The sequence below is a fragment of the Lissotriton vulgaris genome, chromosome 8 (genome assembly GCF_964263255.1).
Source record: "Lissotriton vulgaris chromosome 8, aLisVul1.2, whole genome shotgun sequence".
In the NCBI taxonomy this organism is placed as follows: domain Eukaryota; kingdom Metazoa; phylum Chordata; class Amphibia; order Caudata; family Salamandridae; genus Lissotriton; species Lissotriton vulgaris.
Genome location: NC_141696.1, coordinates 604,231,351 through 604,253,614, shown reverse-complemented (window position 1 = coordinate 604,253,614; position 22,264 = coordinate 604,231,351).

Here is a 22,264-nt window from a genome sequence, read left to right as displayed (position 1 = left end):
TTCCAGTCGCTAACATCTTGGCACGCCACTTTGCATGTCATTAGTGATAAGTATCACTGACATGCAAAGCGGGGCCCAAGATGGTCGCTATCTCCTTTTAGCTGTCACTAACTGGTGTTAGCGACAGCTTGATAATAGGGAAATAATTTTATCTCCGCTTTCATGGTTTTTAAAGCCAAAAAAGCGGAGATAAACCCCCTTGATAATATGCCCCACGATTCCTTGGGGGTTTCAGCTGACAGGGCTTGGTATTGTGTTACATGGTAATTTTTCCATGAAACGTCAGAGGGTCGATGTAGGGGTTCTAGAAGAGGTGATAAACCATTTAAGCCTCATGAACAAGCGCATGGTCTTTTAAAGATTTGTGAAGTACTCGGGGCGGCGGTGTGTGTGTGCCCTCTTTCAGGAGCGGGCGGGGGGGCACTGCCAGCAACTTGCCAGGTCAGGTAGTGTTCAACACGTGCATCACCCTTTCTCTGCCTGCTATTGCGCTCCATGCTTCGGAAAGGTAAGAAAAAGAACGTGCATTTGAGTTTGAAATGTCCGATCCTGCAGCAGCACACTTCCAAAGCCCACACATGACAATAACCCGAATCAAGGCCCCATTCACCCGTTTTAAAAAAAATAGATAACACTCCAACAAAGTAAGGTTATAAAACTTTATTAACTACTAACTTTAACAAACGGAACAAAAACTAAAAACATTTAAACATTTCTCCACACAAAAAGCAACAATGGTTAGAAGCGGTCTTTTGTGTGAATAGTCCCAAGGCAGCACAACGTGCAGAGTTCTGGACGGCACCCAGGTGATGTCGCCTGGGTGCCGCACTGGTTTAGGGATCCTACAATGCTGCTCCGAAAATTGGCGTGGGGCGTCCCGGGTGGGGCGGGAGGAGGCCTCGTCAGTAGCGGTCTGTTGTGCGAATAGTCCCAAGGCAGCACAACGTGCAGAGTTCTGGACGGCACCCAGGTGATGTCGCCTGGGTGCCGCACTGGTTTAGGGATCCTACAATGCAGCACAGAAAAACAGCGTGGGGCGTCCCGGGTGGTGCGGGGGGAGGCCTCGTCAGTAGCGGTCTGTGTCCAGTGTCACATGGCTGACACAACATGTACGACAGGCACCCAGGTGATGTCCAGTAAACTGCCGCACTGGTTTTGGTATCCTACAATGCTGCTCCGAAAATTGGCGTGCGGCGGCCCGGGGGGGGGGCGTGGGGGAGCCGGCGTGAACGGGCCTCCCCAGGTGGCGGCCATCTAGCTGAGTTGCGCTCGCTCTTGCGGCTACAGCGTCTCGCTCACCATGTTGTTGAGTTGCTCCCACTCTTGCAGTGCAGCGATAGGCGGCTGCCACATGGCTCTTAAAATGGCGGACGGCTCCTCGGTTTTGGGCCTGGTCCACTGAAATGGCCCTGGGACACTTTGGAACTCGGACGCTTGCCTGCTAGGGCTTGGGCTCCATTCTCGAAAAGCGTCCCCTCAGCCGTGAAGATTGTATAAAAGTCTTGGGGGCCCCCGACTCCCGCAGACTTCCGGTGGGGAGCGGCTGCCATGATTGCTCGCGGAATGACCACGACGGAGCCACGAGATGGTGGTGCTCTCATGCTGACGCCAGCTTCAGTCTGAATGATCCAGAAACAAGGTGGGGCTTTCATCGTTTGGGAAAAAAAAATGTTCTAAACCAATGAAAAGTGTTATTTTTAGGTCATATGACCAAGCCTTCCATCTTTAGGAAACCAAAAGTAAAATGAACCAATGAAAAGTTTTATAAACAAGTCACATGACCTGTTATGCGACATAGGGCTACAAAAAGCGTAGAAAATCCGTTGGCACGTGAGGCGGCGTCAGTAGCGGACCGATGTGCGAATAGGCCGAAGGCAGCACAACGCGCCGAGATCCGGATGGCACCGAGGTGGTGTCCAGCAAATTGCCGCACTGGTGTGGCCATCCTACAATGCTGCGCCGAAAGACGGCGTGTCCAGCTGAATTGCGGTCACTGTTGCGGTACAGTGACTCGAACGCGCCGAGATCCGGATGGCGCCGAGGTGGTGTCCAGCAAATTGCCGTACTGGTGTGGCCATCCTACAATGCTGCGCCGAAAGACGGCGTGTTCAGCTGAGTTCCGGTCACTCTTCCGGCACAGTGACTCGAACGCGCTGAGATCCGGATGGCACCGAGGTGGTGTCCAGCAAGTGGCTGCACTGGTGTGGCCATCCTACAATGCTGCGCCGGAAGTCGGCGTGGGGTGCCCCGTTGGCTTATGAGGTGATGTCAGTAGTGGACTGATGTGTGAATAGGTCGGAACCAGCACAAGGCGCCAAGATCCGAATGGCAAGTCCTGGATGTTGAGTGCCTCAGTTGAGATTTCTGAGCAGTGCTTGTAGGACTGTCTGAAGCTTATTTGCACCTGCTGCAGCTTCACTAGGTCCGGCGGAACTTTTTGCCTTTTCCTTTCTGCTTCTTTTCCTACAATGCGTTTCTTCTGAAGACACGACCAGGTCCCTGAATGTGTGCAGGGGGACGCTATTGATTGAATGAACGCGCCGAGATCTGGATGGCACCGAGGTGGTGTCCAGCAAATTGCCGCACTGGTGTGGCCATCCTACAATGCTGCGCCGAAAGTCGGCGTGGGGTGCCCCGTTGGTTTATGAGGTGATGTCAGTAGCGGACCGATGTGTGAATAGGTCGGAACCAGCACAAGGCGCCCTGCACTGTTGAGCCTTTTTCAATGTCTGATTTTTGTTGTTTCCCCTCCATCAAAAACAAAACAAAAATACAAGGCGCCAAGATCCGAATGGCAAGTCCTGGATGTTGAGTGCCTCAGTTGAGAGTTCTGAGCAGTGCTTGTAAGACTGTCTGAAGCTTATTTGCACCTGCTGCAGCTTCACTAGGTCCGGCGGAACTTTTTTCCTTTTCCTTTCTGCTTCTTTTCCTACAATGCGTTTCATCTGAAGACACGACCAGGTCCCTGAATGTGTGCAGGGGGACGCTATTGATTGAATGAAAATGGCGGCTTGACACAAAGCTGACTCAAGCGTTACTGTTGGTGCTATACAGACAAAAATTGGTTTTCAGTTTGTACATTCTTCAGGTTTTTTTTTTCCATCCAAGTCTGATTGAGAGTTTGTAGAAAAATGGCTTCAGATTTTCCACATACTACTCTTCAACATTCTTCCTAAATGTAACAATGTGAAACTCACTAGGAGAACGGCTGTTTCTGTTTCCTTTCAAAATGCTGCCACCAATATTTTCTGAATGGAAGACACCATCTTGTAGCATAAAGGGCCGAAAGGGGTTCTGGTCTGGCCGATGGTTGGTGGAGACATTTTGACTATATCTTGGACCTGCCCGGCCTCGCCCAAAATGGCGCCGGTATAAATGGGACTCGTAACTCTTTGCCCGCAAATGTATATCTAGAAAATGTTATTGTAAGTGGCCCTGTCGTATTTTAATTACAAAATGTACGTCCACCGATTCCGCAACTGTTAGACACCTTTGTTCTTGTCACCTAATGGCCCGCTCGTTACGTTCTTCTACAGTGTAAATGTCTCCTCATCATATACGATTTCAGTTTGCTCCGTGGCCGGCCCACGTGGTTATAGGCCCGTATTTGTATACTGACATTTTCACAATAAAGGTTTTTAAAACAAAACACGGTAGTAGTATTTTCATTTGTAAAGTTTTTACTTTTAGTGACTGTTTTCGAATCAGTAAAAGGCAAGTGAAATAAAGCAGTCCAATTACATGACGGATAAAAGGTATAATATGTAGGAACGCAGTAAAGATAAATGGTCAAGGGCAGTTGTGTTTTTCATGTCTGCAACATAAAGTGATCGATAAGAATCTGATAATCAGGCGTATCGGCGACTAAGACAGCAGGCCGAATCTCTTTTACTCAACGGCTCCGTCATGGAAGGAAGAAACGCCCTTTTTCTCGAAAAAGGAATATATTTTACTTGCAAAACAGTTGTAAATTTTCCGGGAAAGTACATTAGCCTGGAATATTATAACATATGTTTGAAAAAAAAATATTGTTCGAAAATAATAAAAAGCGTAATTTTTAGGTCATATGACCAAGCTTTTCATCATTAAATTAACAAAAGTAAAATGAACCAATGAAAAGTTTTATTAACAAGTCACATGACCTGTTATGCTTACGTTACGCGCTGCGCGCCGCGCCTCGGATCACTTCCGGGTGCGCTAACGCGGCGTGTCATAAAACGCATTACGCGACAACGTAGGTCAAGAATATAGTCTAAATGTCTCCACCAACCACCGTTCAGAACACAACCCCTTTCAGCAGTCCAAAAAGTTCTGTTAAATGACAACAGAGGGGACAGGCAACAAGAACCATCAGTCAAAGAGGGGAGGGCAAGTTCTTCTCTTCCGGGTCATGTTGGGGCGCTACCGGAACTGATCGAATTGGTAGTCTACAGTGTTTCTGGATGTTTCAGACTAAAGCTGGCGTCAGCATGAGACCACTACCATCTCGTAGCTCCGTCGTGGCCATTCCACGAGCAATCATGGCAGCCGCTCCCCACCAGAAGCCTGCGGGAGTCGGAGGCCCCCAAGACTTTTGTAGAATCTTCACGGCTGAGGGGACGCTTTTCGAGAATGGGACCCAAGCCCTAGCAGACAAGCGTCCGAGTTCCAAGGTGTCCCAGGGCCATTTTAGTGGACCAGGCCCAAAACCGAAGAGCCGGCCGCCATTTTGAGAGTCCTGTGGCAGCCGCCTATCGCTGCACCGCAAGAGCGGGCGCATCTCAACTACATGGTGAGCGAGACGCTGTAGTCGCAAGAGCGGGCGGAAAACAGCTGAATGGCGGAAGAGGCACAGTGTAGCAAAAGCGGGCGGAATGGCAACTAAAACGATAAAGGGGCGCCCCACTACAGCTTGTCTTCAGGTCAAACGGATTGTGGGACAAGGTCCAGAATTGAAGAGTCATCAAAAGGCAAAAAGTTCCGCCGGACCCCGGGAGCCGGCCGCCTATGTCGGGGGCGATCTCAGGCTACACCAGTGCTATAAGACTTGGGGAGGGTGTCGGAGCCAAGCGTCTTCTCCGAGTCCATGGCCATCACACCGCCCCTCAGGGGCCTCCGTCAAGCTGTTTAGGAAGGTAACATATCACATTGTTTTCTAATGCAGTCAGGTCCACAAACGACACTCACTTACTTTGAGAATAGTGAAGCTGCAGTAGGTGGAAATAAGCTTCAGACAGTGTTACAAGCGCTGCTCAGAACTCTTAACTATGGCACCCAACATCCAGAACTTATGCTATTTGAGAATGGTAGTGACATCGAAGCATCTCAGGGACCAAAACCATTAACGTACTTTCACGTATGAAAATCTTACTTGGGGAGGGGGCAGGAGCGAAGCGCCCCCTCCCAGTCAGCGCCACCACACCGTATGTTGAAAATCTGAAGCCATCGTTCTACAAAGTCAACCAAACTTGGATTGAAAAATCTAGAAAAATGTACAAACTGAAAACCAGTTTTGGTCTGCATAGCATCAGTAACAACGCTTGAGTCAGCTTTGTGTCAAGCCGCCATTTTGATTCAACAAAGCACAGGCATTGAAAAAGGCTGAAATTCAGAACTCTAAACTATGGCACCCAACATCCAGGAGCTTGCTATCCGGATCTTGGAGCCTTGTGCTGTTTTCGATCTATTCACACATCGGTCCACTACTGACATCATCTTATAAACCAACGTTATGTAAATAGTTTTTTAATAAAATGTTTTACCCTGTTTCTTTGCTGGTGTGTTGTCTATATTTTTAATATTTGCATAGGGTTTGTCATTATTTTGTGCGGGATGGGTGATGGAGCCGAGCTGTCTTGCAGCCCTCATGGTGTGGAGCTCAGTTCATCTCACTATTTTCGTATTTCTCAAGAAGGGTTGTTCCTAATATTTCTATTTTAGCGAGGTCAAAAAGAGATCCAATTAGTGGCCTACTGATTTTGCTCGATTACTTTTATTTTTTTACACGATTTTTCACTATCTGCAAAGACTAAACAGAGTATTGCGACTTTGTGCTTGTTTGTAAATAGAGAATGATCCAAAGAGAACCAATTCTAAAACAGTAAATGGTTGGACAACAATCAATCAAATGGAGAGACAAGGAGGCACGACGGATTACAACGGGGGTAAAGGCCTGCGTTAACTACCCTTCAGTATCTGCAAAGAGAGAGTACTACTAAGGCAAAAGAGGGGAGGGGGGGGGGGGGCAGCGTTCAAAGCACATCAGCGTGCATAAATACGAAAATGTTTTTATCTATCACGTACTTGACATTTTAAAGCTTTTCATATTTGCTATTAAAAAAACAATGAAATTCACAGAAAAAACCATAGGTTATAGTGGATATATAGTTAGGAATTTGCATTTACAAAACCTTGAAAATTCAATGAAAAAACCATAGGTTATAGGCCATATATAGTTAGGAATTAGCATTTACAAAACCTTATTTTACTCGCATAAAACCATTGAAATTCCATATATAGTTAGCTAACTATAAGCGCTAACTATATATCGCGCACCCGCAATCCACTGCTGATGATGTCACATATTACATCATTCATGACATGGTCAGTGACATCACTGATGACATCACTGATGACATCTCAAATGACATCACTGATGACAACTCAAATGATATCAATGATGACATCTCAAATGACATCACTGATGACATTACTGATGACAACTCAAATGACATCACTGATGACATCTCATTTGTCATCACTGATCACATCACTCATGTGATAATACAATGAACCTCTTCAGACTCTAATATAACCTTACATACACTCAGTATAAACAGACACTCACAGACTGTCACTCATCCATGGAGTTACTCACACACCTAGTCAGTCATGCAAAGAATCAATCACACCTCCATTTCCTCAACTATACAGTTATACACATCTTACTTATTCAAACATATAATAACACATATTTACTCTCTTATATAATCCCTGATACAAGCTCACAGTGATCGATACAGCCACTCACACATTCACTGGCTCTTATGTTCAGTTATTTATATATCTCAACTCTCACATGTATTGTGTTTTACATACGTACTTACTTGCACATGTAGCAATGAGAAATCCATTCACTCACCAACACACCCATGCACAGTCAACCGCCCATATAGCTGTTTCCACATGCACTCTTGAACTCATACTCCTAGTGAATCAACTGCTTACACATCTATGCACAGAGTCACGCACCTCCCAGCCACCCACACACACACTCAGCCTCCCATTCAAATATTTGGGCAACCAATCAATAACCCATATGGCCACTCTTATAGCTACTGATCAACACATGCAGCAGCTTACACAACATCAAACATACTGATGCACGAATTAAGACAGTTTAGTCACTAACCCATGTACTCAGTGAGACACATTTAATCACTCACTCATACAGTCAGTCATGCACCTACTAAATTCTTCATCCAGACACTTATACATCCACTCATTCTTCAATATGTGAAACATATTTAAACTTTACAGACACATACAATCACTGGATGTTGTGATCAGTGATGTCATCAGTGATGTCACTGACCATGTCATGAATGATGTAATATGTGACATCATCAGCAGTGGATTGCGGGTGCGCGATATATAGTTAGCGCTTATAGTTAGCTAACTATATATGGAATTTCAATGGTTTTATGCGAGTAAAATAAGGTTTTGTAAATGCTAATTCCTAACTATATATGGCCTATAACCTATGGTTTTTTCATTGAATATATATATATATATATATATATATATATATATATATTCACTGAAAAAACCATAGGTTTCAGGCCTTATATAGTTAGGAATTAGCATTAAAAAAACCTTGCAAATTCACTGAAAAAACCATAGGTTTCAGGCCTTATATAGTTAGGAATTAGCATATAAAAAACCTTTGAAATTCACTGGAAAAACCATAGGTTTCAGGCCTTATATAGTTAGGAATTAGCTTTGAAAAAACCTTTGAAATTCACTCAAAAAACTATAAGTTTTAGGGGTGTTATAGTTAGCTGGACATTTTACTCGTACAAAACCATTGAAATTGCTCCTATATAGTTAGTTGTACTAACTATATTTCGCACACCCGAAATCCACTGCTGATGATGTCACATATTGATGACATCACTGATGACATCATCCAGTGAATGTGGTTTGCTTCGGTATTAAAATATGCATTATATATATAGCAATTTGCATTGAAGAATGAGTGGATATATATAAATAAATATTTGGATCGAGGATTTAGTAGCAGTGTAATTGACTGTTTTCTTGACCAATTTATTATATTTCACTAAATGTAGTGGATAGTGACTAAACTGTGTGAATATCTGTATCACTTTGTCAGTTGTTGTGTAAACTGGTTCTACAGTTGGCTACTAGCAATGTGAAAGTCTATATTAGTTATTGATTAGTTAACTGAGTATGTGTATGGGAGAGTGAAAGCGTGTGTGGTTCGGTGGGGGGTGTGTGACTGTCCAAAGATGTGTGAATAGTTGATTCAGTAGATATATGAAGTTATAACTACATGTTCTAACAGTTGTTTGGGTGAGTGAATCTCTTTATGGGTGTGGTGATGAGCAAATATATTTCTCAATGGTACATGTCCAACAAACTAGAAAAATAAAAGGCAGTGTATGTGTCAATTGTTGTATATAAGTAAGTATACCAATCCAATCCAATCCAAAAATTCTTTATTTCGGCCATATAGACCATAAAAGATGCAGTGCAAAACATTACATACATTAAAATACATTTTAAAATACATTGAATAAAATTCACTCTCCCAGCGAGGAAGGAATTTAATAACACTAGAAAGTTCAGGGGGCTTCAGAAGATTTTCTCATTCTGATCAACCATATAGCCATGAGAAATTTGGAAACAGCGAACACAATGTGGCCCAGGGTGCTGGTTTTCAGGATCCTGTATGCCTGTGCATACTCTCTGAACCCTAGGTTCTTGCATAGCGGCGCTATCCAATGTTTCCTGGACCTTTGATATGCGGGGCAAACAAACAGGATGTGGAGGTCGTCTTCCAGATGGCTGTTACAGCAGGGACAGGTTTTATCGCCCCCGTTGGTCCACTTGCAGGTGTATGAGTTGATGGGGAGTGTGCCAAGCCTCCATTGAACAAACAGCTTCCTCGCCAGGATGGGGAAAATAAAATCCATAAAAGGTTCAAAGACATATGAATTTTTTTTGGATTCTAAAAATCGCAAAGTTAGGGTGCCGCTGTTTTGAGCGTCCATCAAGTGTGCAAGGGACCTGTCTTTATAGATTTGTGACAGGGCTTTGCGCGAGATTGTTTGGCAGCCTCGCGCAGGGTCCTCCCAGAGGTCACGGAGATTCGTGGCAAACAGTTCGTTTTTCACAAAGGTGAGCCAAGGAATTTTGCCACTACAGGTCAAGCTCATGACGTGGGTAAGATCCTCCCTATAATGGTGAAGTTCATTCGTAGACCAGAGCCTGTGCCAGAACTTCACTGGCTTTGACACGAGCTCCTCTGCAATAGGGGGGAGACCCATGTCCATTCTCAGAGGCTGAAGTGGCGTAGCACGTGGGAGAAGTAATAGGCGCCTTAAAAAGCTATTTTCAACTGTTGATAAGTCCTTTACCGCTTTATGCCCCCCATAACTCACTGCCATACATGGCCGCTGCCTTGGCCTGGGTCCTGTAAGTTTCAAGGGCCGGACTTATGGGCTTGAAGGAAGAAGTATTGGCCACCTTCAAGATTGCGCCCGACAGTTGGGACAGTTTGATCCTAGATCGTACTATCTGGCGATCCCATGATAAATTTTCCTGCAATGTTACCCCCAGATATATGAAAGTGGACACCCTCTCAAGGCTGGCAGTCCCCAGGGTGGGATTGGGCCTAGTTTTAGTTGGTGGATTAAAGATCATAAACTTGGTCTTCTCTGTATTCACCTCCAACCCGTGCTGACAACAGAAAAGACCAAATCCATCCAGAATCCTCTGGATCCCCATGGGGGATTTGGAAAGGAGGAGGGTGTCATCGGCAAACACAATTGCCGGTACCTTCCTACCTGCCAAACTTAGGGCGTCGTTGTCCTTGACGTTTTCCAGGTGTGAGATGACATTATTAATAAATAAACAAAACAGGGTCGGTGCCAAGACACAACCCTGCCTCACACCTCGACGGACAGGGAACCTGGATGAGAGATTGCCATCTCTCCCACACCTGACTTGCGCATAGTTGTTCTCATGCAGCCTGGCTAAGATGTTAAGTAGCTGGGGGGAAACTCCTAGCTTTTCCAGCACCTCCCACAGTTTCCTGCGCGGGACTAGGTCAAAGGCTGACCTCAGATGCACGAAGACCATGTACAGTCTTCCCCCCTCAATCCTCACCGTCTTCCAGTAGAGGAGGACGAGGCGGAAGATCTGGTCCATGGTCGACGTGTTTTTCCTGAAGCCAGCCTGCAAGGGGCTCATGATGTTGTTATCCTCTACCCAGTCTAATAGATGGTTCAAAATAAGACGCGCAAAAAGCTTTTGGGGGACATCTATAAGGCTAATTGGCCTATAGTTTGCCGGACTCAGAGGGGACCCTTTCTTATGGATCGGCACTATTTCAGCCCCAAGCCAAGAGGAAGGGACCGCCATACCTCCTAATATAGCATTAAAAAGGATAAGAAGGTACGGGCCACAGATGTCGGGATGGTGTCTGAAGAGATCACCGGGTAGCTTGTCCAGCCCCGGTGCCTTCCCTAGCGCTAAGCGCTCCAGAGCTATCTTCACCTCACCTAAGGAGAATTCCAGGGCCATGTCTGGAAGACAGGGGAACTCCGCCGCCATCCCTTCGGGCCATAGAGTGGCCTCTTGATACAGTGCTCCGAAGTGGGCCTCCCAAATAGAGGGGGCAATATTGGGTTCTACTGCGGATATAAGATCCCCTGTTCTGTTATTTACCAGGGCCCAGAATTTTCTAGAATCTTTGGATTTAAGGGCCTCAGTCAGTTCGTGCCAATGGTTCCAATCCCACTCTGCCCTTGCATTGGCCAGTGCTAACTTGTACTCCCTCCTAAGGGCTACAACCCTCACCTTGTCACTACCCTCTTTAATGGTGGAAAGTAACTCAGATTTAATTTTCCTGCAAGTAGAGGTGTACCAAGTCGGGGTACGAGTCTTTTTCCTTCTTGAGGGCACCACCGGGTTGAAGACATCTGCAAGGTCCCTCACTAAGGCCTGGTGAGTGCCAGATAGTCTCTCATTGTAATCAGAGGGTCTTAGTTGGTTAATGAGAGCATCCACCTCCTGGAACCTGGGGAGTGCTAAGCCATATAACTTGTTAATAGCATCTTCTTTGTCAACCAGCTTCCCCCATTTCACCCGACGCCTGCTTGTAGTGAGGAGTAAGTCCCCCTGGTCGACTCCGGTGTCAGTAGTTGACATCCCTGCTCCAGGGGCTGGATGCTGGATCTCCAGCAAAAGGGAATTGTGGTCACTATCTGTCCTTCGGACCACTCTAAAATCTTGAACTTTAGGCCACAAAGAGATGTCTATGAATATGTAGTCCAGCCTTGACTCCTGGCCCTTTCTGTTGAATGTGCACACCGAAGGAGTGTCAGAAGGGGTGCGTCCATTGCATGTCCTCAGTGCAAAGTTCAAGGTGAGGGAAGTAAGTTGTACTGCCAACGGAGACCAGGCTTTGGGGTGAGGTGAGGAGGAAGGTGGAACTCCCCAGTGATCATCCTCGGCAGTAAGGGGACCCTCCATTAGGCCCTCCAGGGGTTCGAAGTGGCAGTTGAAGTCCCCTCCCATCACTATTTTCAGGTCACCTGGCAATTGTCCTAGAAAAGATGAGAGTTCGACTAGGGTGGGGGATTCATTGCCCACAGCAACTGGTCGTGAGTAAACGTTAACAATGGCCCATGTTCTTTTACCGGGCCATCTGAGGAGCACACACTGGATGTCCTGAGAGAGTGTGTCCATCCTTTCCACCTGGCACCCAATGTGGCTCGCCACCCAGATTGCTAGACCACCCGAAGGTCTCCCCCTCCCATTCCACTTTGCCGGGATTTCAGAAACATCATACCCCCTCCTAGACTGTGGTTCCCTTGCCCAAGTCTCCTGGAAAAGGAGGATATCACTTTTATTAACCAGGGTTTCCCATTCCGGGGTGCCCACTTTACTTGTGATGCCTGCCACATTCCAGGAGAGAATCCTCAACCCTGGACCTTGAGGTTGCGAACCTGCTTCACTTAATACGGGTGGGATAACATATGCAGGATTGCCCGGATCGCCCAAACCGGTTATGATGGGCGACGGGGTGGGTAATACAGCAAGCTCCACTGATTGCAGTGTAGAAGCAATGAGTGTGCTTGATGGTTCCTCAGCTTGTACTGGAATGCTTCCCAAGGAGGTCCCCCCCTCATTGACAGAAACCTGGATCCTTTTGTCAGTTGCGGGAAGAGATATACCCTCCCCCCTGTCCGGAAACCCAAGGGCAGATTTTTCTGAATGTTGTGGTGTGACTCCCCTTTGTGGTCAATCTACTTGGTCCAGGCAGGAGAATCTGTTCTGATGAATGAAGTTGCCATGGGCGGGCAGTGTGTTATGCTTGGGTCTGTACCGTGATCCATCTATTGCGAAGCCCACTCTAGTCCAGCTCTGTTCCCTCCCCACAACTAAATTAGAGACATTTGGGTAGAAGTGTGAGAGGGATACTAAATCTATGTTGGACTTGTCCGGCCTTACCAGCCAGTTGCAAATATAAGGGGCAACCAGTGGACTTTTGAAGCTGATTATGATACAGTCCCCCGCCCTGTTCTTGGGGGTAAGTCCAATCCATGGGATCCTTCTAACCATCAGCACATCTCCTTGGATGTTAGGAGGGAGGGGCCTATTGGTGTTGAGCCAGCTAATTACCTTATTACGGAGTGAGTCCTGTGGCTCTCTAGTGTCACCAGTGAGCTCAGGAACTCCCACCATAATCGCTGTGTAAGGCACTGCCTCAGGGGGCAAATTGACCGCCCTACGCCTAGTGTTAGGGCTAATGGGACGACCGGTATGTTCATTAGTAGCACACCCCTCACTCGTTGGTTGGGGTGGTGTCGGTTGCTTGGATCTTCTAGGTGCAGGGACAGGTGGCCTAGACGATTGTGAAGAGGGCAGTAGGGGGACTTGACTACCTGTAGTACTGTGTTGTACCCCAGTCTGGGCCTGTCTGCTTGTTCCAGCAGTAGGAGTCCCCCACCCTGTTCTTGGTGGTCTATTCCCCACGGATTCCCGGGGAGCCGTCTGTACACTTGGACCCAACCCCCCGCTAGGACTATTTCTGTTGTATACATTTTCTATAGCCATGAGTCTAGCATCCATAGAGTCCAGTTTTGCAGATAAGGGTTCCAATAGGTTCTTAAGGATGACTGTAAGTGAGCTAATTAGGGCATCTGTGATATTAGGTGGGGTTCCACCAAATGTAAACGGCCCAGAGCACCCTGGTACAAATGTGACTAATGGGGAGCCTGAATGATCAGACCCAGTTCCCGGGGAGGTGATCTCAGGAGAAGCCGAAATATCCGTGCTGACATCCATTATTGGATTGATTTTATCCACTTTAGCCCTTTTAGCCCCTCTTAGCTTCCTTGACCTTTTTCTTTTCGGAGGATGGTCCACTCTGCTGTCTCCGGGTTCCGTTAACACTACATCTTGATCCCCCTCCTGCGCCTTGGTCATTTCCGCACAGTTCACATAGGGAGTGGTCTCCACAACCCCAGAGAGACGCAAGGACTCACTATCCCTCTGTAAGTTTGACGGGGTCCTAAGTTGTTGGAGGACTGACTCAATTGTCTGATCAATACTATCCATGAGTGATAGATGGGTAGCGTCAAGGGGTATTGGAGTACTAACATCAATTGAAGAGGAATCCGAGGGGGCCACTGACACATTTTCTGTGTTCACCTCAGGGAGAGTGTCTGGCACTGTATGACCTTTGTTAACCGCAGCACTGGCCTTGGGAAAGAATTTTTCCAGTGTACTAGAAGACTGTTGAGCAGCCTTGCTCCTGGATACTCTAGTAGCCATGGCAAGGGAACAGTCGGGGTCCGCGGACTGGTGAAATCAGGGGTGGAGAATTGGGACAGGCTCAACGTTAGAGGGGAGGCCCGGTCCGGTCTCTGCCGGCCTCTAACGGCCTAAAACGGCCCGCTCTTTGCCCGGTCTTCGCCCCGGGGACCGCCCCGCGCGCGTCCCGCGATGCGCGTAACCAGGGGCACTTATATATGACAGGGGGGCGTGGCACTGGGAGGGGGCGCGGCGCGGGCGGGAAGAGGAACCAGCTGGTGTTGTTTGTAAGAATGCTGGTCCTCGCAGTCCCGCTCGCCGCGCCTCTCACCTCCTCTGCGGCCAAGAACACAAGTCAATTCGCCCCAGGCAAGGTAGGGATCTTCAGAAGCTACTCCGGTAGCTGGCAGGCAGGATTCCCAGACACGAAATCACTCTTGAGCGGCTCCTGCGGAGCGGGGGCCGCGAGAGGTAAAGTACACCCAGGCGGGGGGCGTGGCACTGGGAGGGGGCGAGGCGCGGGCGGGAAGAGGAACCAGCTGGTGTTGTTTGTAGGAATGCTGGTCCTCGCAGTCCCGCTCGCCGCGCCTCTCGCCTCCTCTGCGGCCAAGAACACAAGTCAATCCACCCCAGGCAAGGTAGGGATCTTCAGAAGCTACTCTGGTAGCTGGCAGGCAGGATTCCCAGATACTCAATGATTGTGTGAGTGACTGTACGAATATCTGTATACTTGTAATAATGATTTTATAATTCACTAAGTATGACTTAATATCTAAATGAATACATGAAGTGGTGTTTGTATAAGTGTGTAGCTAAGTAAATATGTAAGTATGATCCATTGTTTGCATAAGTGAGTAGGATGACTTCATATGTGAATAGGATGTGTGCTGGTGTGTAATGTCGATATAGATGTATAAGTATTTTTGATAGTGTTCTATTGTTCATTGACAGCATGTATGAGTGAATCTCCAGGTAAGGGATTAGATGTGTGTATACATCTATGAATCACTGAGTGGGTTTTTAGATACTTGTATTGCTGTGACAATGGATTCAAATATGATACTCTGTAATTTACAAAGAGTGCTGAAAGATTTTACCAGTGTATGAAAAGGTGTATGTGATTGTCACGTGGATAATGTCATCAGTGATGTCACTGACTATGTCATGAATGATCTAATATGTGACATCATCATCAGTGGATTGCGGGTGCGCGAAATATAGTTTGTACAACTAACTATATAGGAGCAATTTCAATGGTTTTGTATGAGTGAAATGTCCAGCTAACTATAACACCCCTAAAACATAGTTTTTTTGAGTGAATTTCAAAGGTTTTTTAAAAGCTAATTCCTAACTATATAAGGCCTGAAACCTATGGTTTTTTCAGTGAATTTCAAAGGTTTTTATATGCTAATTCCTAACTATATAAGGCCTGAAACCTATGTTTTTTTCAGTGAATTTGCAAGGTTTTTTTAATGCTAATTCCTAACTATATAAGGCCTGAAACCTATGTTTTTTTCAGTGAATTCGCAAGGTTTGTGTTTTTTAAATGCTAATTCTATTAGTGGATAATGTTTAAATATGTTAATATCCTTGTGGGACCACCTGAGCAGCCCTAGGGGGTCAGGTTCTTCCTACCCTGCCCCCTTTTTGCATTCTACACGTTTGTTTTTCTGCTTCTTTTGTGCCTCGGTCTACCTAGCACAAGATGAATACCAACACTTCCTGGTTAGAAGTATTGACAGCCAATGAGCATGCTGCTTTCCTGTGAAAGGCATGCTGATTGACTGCCACTGTCTGTCAGCACTCCAAACCAGGAAGTGTTGGCAGCCATCTTGTGCCTCGGTAGAACCAAGGCACAAGAAAGCAGTGAAACAAAGGTGCAAAACACGCAAAGGGGACAGGGTAGAACCCCCTGACCCCCTAGGCCTGCTCAGGGGGTCCCACAAGGACCCCCCAGGCCCAAAAATATATTTTTTCTGGTTTTCCCCGTGGTACGCTCAGGGTACGCGTACCTCAGTCAGTCAGTCAAAAGTCTTTATTTCGATTAATTAAAATCATAAAAGCAGCATCAAAGAATTCATACATACAGTTTAAAAATTTTCATACATACAAGTTAAAAGTTTTAAAATTATATACAGACGGATAAATGTACTAGTTTTTAGCAGCCATTGAAACATATACAAAGTACATACAATTCATAATTTATACATAATATGTGCAAATAGCAAACTTGTGCAGCACCACTGAAGCTCTATACAAGTTGGAAATTGTGCAAGATATTTCTGTTTTTTTTTTAGATATATGCACTCGTATTTACAGATCAGAATTTGTTCAAGAGTAAGATCTTATATCACCTTTATTGAGAAACTCAGAAAAACTAAGTAGCCCCTTCTCCTTCCACTACATCCTGCAGTAGACAAGCGTTCCCTTTACTCTTGTTGATCCTCACTGCTGCCACCAAGAAACTAGCTACACTAAAAATAGTGTGCACGCTACTCAGTAGCTGCAAGTGTATAAGAGCTGGTCTCACTTGCATGAAACCAGCTTTTTTTTAAATGGGCAAAAGAAATTTTTTACGGGCCAAAGAGGACTTTTCACAAAACATAATTAAATGGAGTGTATCTTGAGTGGAGAAGTTATCACAGGAGCATGGTGCAGAATCCTACGGTTTCCCAGTGGTACGCTCAGGGTACGTGTACCTGTAAGCGTACATGGGAACGCACCCAGCGCTTACCCCGCGAAAATTTGAAAAAAAATATATAGTTTTTTTGCACCACAGGGTCCTTCTAGGCCCCCCTCAGAAAACCTAGGGGGTCAGGGCGTGTCTACCCTGCCCCCTTATAATTATTTCCCCCTTTTTATTTTCACCTCTTGAATCTCGATTCCTCCGAGACACAAGATGGCGGACTCTCTGGACTGTTTAGAATATTGACAGACATCCGAGAGCCAATCAGTTTTACGCTCGTGCACTCCCGTGGCGCGCCGGGTGCGCCCCCGGTACGCATACCACTGAGCGCTCGGAGCGCGCCTATAGATATATATGTGTTTTTGAAGTTAATTTTCGAAAAAACCACTAGAGCAATTTTCACCAAATATAGAAAAGGCACATCTGCGTACCAGTCCCTACAATTTTGCAAAGTTTGGTGTAATTCCGTTCAACGGTTCGGGCTGTAGCCTGTCAATTCGTCCTATGGAAATTAACATGGGGAAAACACGTTTTGGGACCCCCCTTTTTTCTCGGCCCCCACTTCACGAATCCCCCCGAAACTTTCAGGGAAGGAGCGGAGCGGAGCTGGCCTAAATTTTGGAAAATTACACGCAAATTCCTCAACGGGCGCCAAAGTTATTCCCAATAAAATGTTGCAGATTTCCTATGGTAGCTAGGTCCTAACTATATATATATATATATATATATATATATATATATATATATATATATATATACACTGAAAAAACCATAGGTTACAGACCATATATAGTTAGGAATTAGCATTTACAAAACCTTGAAAATTCACTGAAAAAACCATAGGTTATAGACCATATATAGTTAGGAATTCGCATTTACAAAACCTTATTTTACTCACACAAAACCATTGAAATTCCATATATAGTTAGTTGCACTAACTATATATCGCGCACCCGCAATCCACTGCTGATGATGTCACATATTACATCATTCATGACATGGTCAGTGACATCACTGATGACATCTCAAATGACATCACTGATGACATCACTGATGACAACATCCAGTGACTGTATGTTTCTGTAAAGTTAAAATATGTCTTACATATTGAAGAATGAGTGGATGTATAAGTGTCTGGATGAAGGATTTAGTAGGTGCATGACTGACTGTATGAGTGAGTGATTAAATGTGTCTCACTGAGTGCATGGGTTAGTGACTAAACTGTCTTAATTTGTGCATCATTATGTCTGTTGTTCTGTAAACTGTTGCATGTGTTTATAAGTAGCTATATGAGTAACTATATGGGTTATTGATGGGTTGCCGAAGTATTTGTATGGGAGACTGAGTGTGTGTGTGGGTGGCTGGGAGGTGTATGACTCTGTGCATAGATGTGTGAGCAGTTGATTCACTAGATGTATGGTTTCAAAAGTGCATGTGGAAACAGCTGTATGGGCGGTTGACTGTGTGCATGAGTGTATTGGTGAGTGAATGGATATCTCAGTGCTACATGTCAAAGTAAGTACATATGTAAAACACAGTACATGTGAGAGTTGACATATATAAATAACTGTGCATAAGAGCCAGTGAATGTGTGAGTGGCTGTATGGATCATTGTGAACTTGTATCAGGGATTGTATAAGAGAGTAAATATGTGTTAGTATATGTTTGAATAAGTAAGGTTTGTATAACTGTATAGTTGAGGAAATGGAGGTGTGATTGATTCTTTGCATGACTGACTAGGTGTGTGAGTAACTCCATGGGTGAGTGACAGTCTGTGAGTGTCTGTTTACACTGATTGTATCTAAGGTTATATTAGAGTCTGAAGAGGTTCATCGTATTATCACATGAATGATATCATCAGTGATGTGATCAGTAATGTCAAATGAGATGTCATCAGTGATGTCATCAGTGATGTCATTTGAGATGTCATCAGTGATGTCATTTGAGATGTCATCAGTGATGTCACTGACCATGTCATGAATGATGTAATATGTGACATCATCAGCAGTGGATTGCGGGTGCGCGATATATAGTTAGTGCAACTAACTATATATGGAATTTCAATGGTTTTGTGTGAGTAAAATAAGGTTTTGTAAATGCGAATTCCTAACTATATATGGTCTATAACCTATGGTTTTTTCAGTGAATTTTCAAGGTTTTGTAAATGCTAATTCCTAACTATATATGGTCTATAACCTATGGTTTTTTCAGTGAATTTTCAAGGTTTTGTAAATGCTAATTCCTAACTATATATGGTCTATAGCCTATGTTTTTTTCAGTGAATATATATATATACATACATATATAAACATATATCATCTGTATATCTATATAAATGCAAACATAAATGCATGCATACATATACTTATATGCATACAGATGCATGTTATTTACATGAAAGTTGAAAAAACACTAATAAAAGCAAAGCTAAAAAGCCACCTCATTACAAACAGAATGGCTTTAACTTAAACGAGGGCGAGATCTATTGCATTTTCAATGCTTGTTTACTTTGGTTCCATCAAGAAGGCATTCAGATGTGTCACACATTTGCCATAAATTCTGAATGTTAGCACTCTAGTTGCACATTAGATCACTGTAGTAAAGCTACTGCTCACCAGGGACATCTGCTGCTGGTATTCAAAGTGCATGTTTCAGTCTGCATGTCAGAATTTTTTTAATGAAATAGAAGAGGATTTGAGAAGTCACTCAAAATGATCCCTAATTTTTCTTTCTGAAGCACTAATCATACTTTCTATGGCAAAATTAACCCCCTCATGTTGTTCCTTTTTAAATTGAGTGTTTTCAGACTTACCACTTCATTCCAATCAAGATGGCTTCTGGTGTGCCATACTTTTGTCATAAGTAAGACTGTTAGCGCTCTAGTTGTTCTTTAGAACACTCTGGGACATTCTGTCATTGGGCTATACTTGGGGTACATCTGGGTGATATTTGGGCTACATTTAGGCTCTTTTGTCTCTGGTGGCCATCTTGGGAGACTGTATGTCAGAATTTTTTAATGAAATTGAAGAGGGTTTGAGAAGTCACTCAAAATGTGCCCTAATTTTTCTTTCTGCAGCACTAATCATAATTCATATGGCAAAATATACCCCCTCATTTTGTTCCTTTTTAAATTAAATGTTTTAAGAGTTACCACTTTATTCCAATCAAGATGGCTTCAGGTGTGCCATACCTTTTTAATAAGTAGGACTGTTAGCGCTCTAGTTGTTCTTTAGAACACTCTGGGACATTCTGTCATTGGGCTATACTTGGGCTACATCTGGGTGATATTTGGGCTACATTTGGGCTCTTTTGTCTCTGGTGGCCATTTTGGGAGACTGCATGTCAGAATGTTTTAATGAAATAGAAAAGGATTTGAGAAGTCACTCAAAATGTGCCCTAATTTTTCATTCTGCAGCACTAATCATACTTTCTATGGCAAAATATACCCCCTCATGTTGTTTCTTTTTAAATTAAATGTTTTAAGAGTTACCACTTTATTCCAATCAAGATGGCTTCAGGTGTGCCATACCTTTGTAATAAGTAGGACTGTTAGCGCTCTAGTTGTTCTTTAGAACACTCTGGGACATTCTGTCATTGGGCTATACTTGGGCTATATCTGGGTGATATTTGGGCTACATTTGGGCTCTTTTGTCTCTGGTGGCCATTTTGGGAGACTGCATGTCAGAATGTTTTAATGAAATAGAAAAGGATTTGAGAAGTCATTCAAAATGTGCCCTAATTTTTCATTCTGCGGCACTAATCATACTTTCTATGGCAAAATATACCTCCTCATGTTGTTTCTTTTTAAATTAAATGTTTTAAGAGTTACCACTTTATTCCAATCAAGATGGCTTCAGGTGTGCCATACCTTTGTAATAAGTAGGACTGTTAGCGCTCTAGTTGTTCTTTAGAACACTCTAGGAGGCTGCAGTAGAACACAAAGGAATCAACTGACAGTCTCTGTCCTTGTTGGATGTACATGTTTTACTGAGAATGCCAGACTTCATTTTCACATGACTGAGAAAGATAATGTGAATTTACAGAAAATATGCTTTCAGTTTAGCTTATAGATCCCCTTCCAAACCACTGTGGGAAAATCATGAGATATTAGTTTTCTTTCAAACAATATTCATGATATCACAGCAGAAGGTTTTTTCACATGGTAAAATCACCTTAGAACCCACCACAATTCCTAAAACGAGTATGGTACCATCAACAAATGATTTATAATGTAACTAAAGTCCTAAAACCCTCTATTAACTACAATGCTTTTTAATGAGGTGCTATCATGTATATTGGTCCCAAGATGGCTGCCAACACTTCTTGGATGAAGTGCTGACAGCCAATCAGATCAGATGTGTGGTTAGGCTCCGCCCAGATATATATCTTTTTTTGAACCTAAATTACTCAAAATCCACTGGAGCCCATATATTGAGACCTAGCAAAGGCACATCGGGCTAACAGTCCCTACAATTTTGCCAAGTTTCGTGCAAATCCATTCAGCCGTTCGAGCTAAAAGTGAGGCCAACCGCCCTATGGAAATTAACATGGGAATAACGCGTTTTGGGACCCCCCTTTTTTCTCAGCCCCCCCTTGACGAAACCCCCCCCAAATTGTCAGGGGCTGCTCAGAAACAAAATGTTCCATTATCCTGAAAATTTCAGCCAATTCCGTCCACAAACGCCAAAGTTATTAGACATAGAATTTTCAAAAATCCCATAGAGAAAAAATCCTAACTATATATACCTACTGGCGACCGCCAGTAGGTAATATATATATATATATATATATATATATATATATATATATATATATATATATAAAATATCTAAGCAAGGGGTGATTACACCACCTTACCCAGGCTGCAATTGCAGCCCTGTGGTATCAGTTTGGAAGGCCAGCCAGGGGTGGCATAATACATGCTGCAGCCCCTGGTAGGCATAGGGTGCACCTATGCCCTGGGTACCTAGGGGACCATATATAGGGGCTCACAACGGTGACCCAGTAACCAATCTGATATGTACCTAAAGTACATGGTATCAATTTAGAGAGCGAACAGTTAGGCTGTGGGCCTGATTAGCAGGGCCACAGCCATACTAAAGTCGAAAAACCAGTGAATCACAGCAAAAAGTGGGAGTAACCATAGGAAGCAGACCCTAATCTCCTACACAACCCCCGTCAACGCAGGGACATTAAACTAACCTTGACACGTTGAGTCTTCATGTTCTAAGTGGAAATATCTGGAGAGTCCATCTGCATTGGCATGGTTACTCCCAGGTCTATGTTCCACTGTATAGTCCATCCCCTGTAGGAAAATGGACCACCTGAGCAATTTGGGATTTTCACCCTTCATCTGTTTTAGCCACAAGAGGGGCTAATGGTCTGTCTGAACTGTGAAGTGAGTACCAAACAAGTATGGCCTCAGCTTCTTCAGGGCCCAAAGCACAGCAAAGGCCTCCCTCTCCATAGCTGACAACGTTTCTCTCTAGGGGTCAGCCTTCTGCTAATAAAAGCTACTGGCTGGTCCTGACC